The sequence below is a fragment of the Poecilia reticulata genome, linkage group LG9 (genome assembly GCF_000633615.1).
Source record: "Poecilia reticulata strain Guanapo linkage group LG9, Guppy_female_1.0+MT, whole genome shotgun sequence".
In the NCBI taxonomy this organism is placed as follows: Eukaryota; Metazoa; Chordata; class Actinopteri; order Cyprinodontiformes; family Poeciliidae; genus Poecilia; species Poecilia reticulata.
The window spans coordinates 10,609,482-10,611,745 of record NC_024339.1 but is presented as its reverse complement, the minus strand read 5'-3'; the positions used below and the strand labels follow the sequence as shown (position 1 = coordinate 10,611,745).

Below are 2,264 nucleotides of genomic sequence, written 5' to 3'. Positions count from 1 at the left end.
ATAGATGTGGCCAAACACCTGGGCAACCTGTCCTTCAGAGTCTGGGAGAAGATGAAGGACAAGGTGAAGTTCAGTCCCGTCATTCTGGACCCAAATACGGCACATCCTGAACTCTATCTGTCTGATGATCTGACCAGTTTGAGATGTGGAAACACAGAGCAGCAGCTTCCTAATAATCCAGAGAGAAACACTAAATATCATGATATTTTTGGTTCCAATGGTTTCAGCTCAGGGAAACACAGCTGGGATGTGGAGGTGGGAGATCATCCCGACTGGATTGTGGGTGTAGTTAAAGAGTCTGTTGACAAGGAGGGAGAAGCAAATGCTTCACCAGAAAATGGAATCTGGTGTTTATGGCATCATGATAGAGAATACAATGACGTTGATGGTAAAACTCTCACACTGAAGAAGAGTCTCCAGAGGATCAGAATCCAGCTGGACTATGACATGGGGGACGTTTCCTTCTACGACCCTGAAGACATGACTCTCATCTGCACTCACAGAGACACTTTCACTGAGAAACTTTTCCCTTATTTTAATATAGGACCAGCAGGTGATGCCGAAACATCTGAGATCAAAATATGTGAAGCTAAGATGTTGATTGGATCAATGTGACTGAAATTATTAAAGGACAGTGAAGTCATGAACTGATTTTGCTCCAGTAGAATATTTTTGTTTTGTCTGATTTGAAATACATTCAGTTTTCATTCTAAACAAAAAGATACAATCCTGGTTAAGAAAAATGGACTTTGGTACATTGAATTAAACTTTTGTATGAATATCAGAAACAAAGTCAAGAAATAATATACGGACAGATCATAGAACCTTTGAAATGATCAAACATGAGATTTGTATGAGAATCGTAATTAATTAGAAAAAACACAACATGTATTTTTTTTTCCAATTTAATTTGATATCAATTTAGTTTTAATCAAAATCTAAATTCCTGGTTAAAAAGAATTATTTTGGTACATTCAATTAAACCATGTTATGAATACTTGAAACTAAATCCAGACATAAGATATGTACAGATCATAAAACCTTTGAAGTGATCAAACATGAGTTTTTCTGGAATCTGTAATGCATTAGAAAACAAAAACAACATGTAATACTTTTGTGGGTTTTAAGAAGTTTTATTGTCCTAAACTTCCTACTGGACACTTTATCTTTGTAACATCATGTCAAACAATAATTTTTAATATTTTCGTGTTTGTGAATTTTATAATGTCGCCATCAGTTTTTTAATTATTCTTTGCAAAGTTTCTCTTTTAAAGTTGATTTTATTTATAATAAATCCTTAATTCTTACAATGTTATATTCAGTGTATCATGTACTTCTGTCTGTTACGACTTCAGAAATAAAAATACTGAGACAGAAATCAGCTGTTTGTTTCAAATGTAATAATTTTTCAACTACCGTAAGCAGATCAAATAAATATGAAATCTACACCAAATATTGTTTAATTACATCACACAACATTACTTCTTATATACTGTAGTTTAATCGCACAATTGTTACGAAGCAAATTTGATCATTATTTTTATATGTTGTTTAAAACAGAAATCAGGTCGATAGACTAAAAATCATGTCTGCTGTAGATCCTCATGTTGATTTATTTACAATAAAAACTAAATTATAAATCTCCTTCAAAGCTACACAACTTCTCTTTATTAATTTAAGCAGTACTTCAATATAGTCTTTCATTTTTTTTTCCTTCCATGGCATATATGGGTTTAGTACCATCATATTATCACTGAATGCTGTTTATGTACAAAAGTAAAGTAGCCAAGTTCCTTAAAACTGCAATTTTTAGATTTTATTTCCTGCATCTTTTCACAAAGGTTCAGTTAGACGAGAAAAGCCAAAACCTAAAAACCTCATTCATGTTTGCCCAAGCAAAAATTTACCAAGGAGCAAAAAAGAAAAAAAGAAACCAAAAAGGATGAAACATCACCATCTAGAGGCAACTTGGCAAAATGTCAGTTTAATTTCAATCAGCTCCACCCAAAAAGGGGAAAAGGAAACTGAAAGGCTTGGTTTGCTGACAAACGACACAACGTTTACGGACAGTCTCACATGACCACAGACGAACACACTAAAGGAGAACTGTAAGTCAACATTTTGTCTTGATTGATACAAAATAGAGTAATGGCAGAGAGAGTTCTTCTGGAAAGTTTCCTGAGCTGCCATGTTTGTTCAGAGACTTTCAGAGATCCTGTGTCTCTGAGCTGCAACCACAGCTTCTGTTCAAGCTGCCTGGAGGA

At 34.2% G+C, this 2,264-nt stretch overlaps 1 protein-coding gene across 1 annotated transcript in view; it reads left to right on the top strand.

Moving 5' to 3' along the window:
- The window catches only part of LOC103470635 (nuclear factor 7, brain-like), an 8,538-nt gene that overhangs the window by 5,006 nt on the left and 1,268 nt on the right, over positions 1-2,264 (top strand). The window lies entirely within an intron of this gene.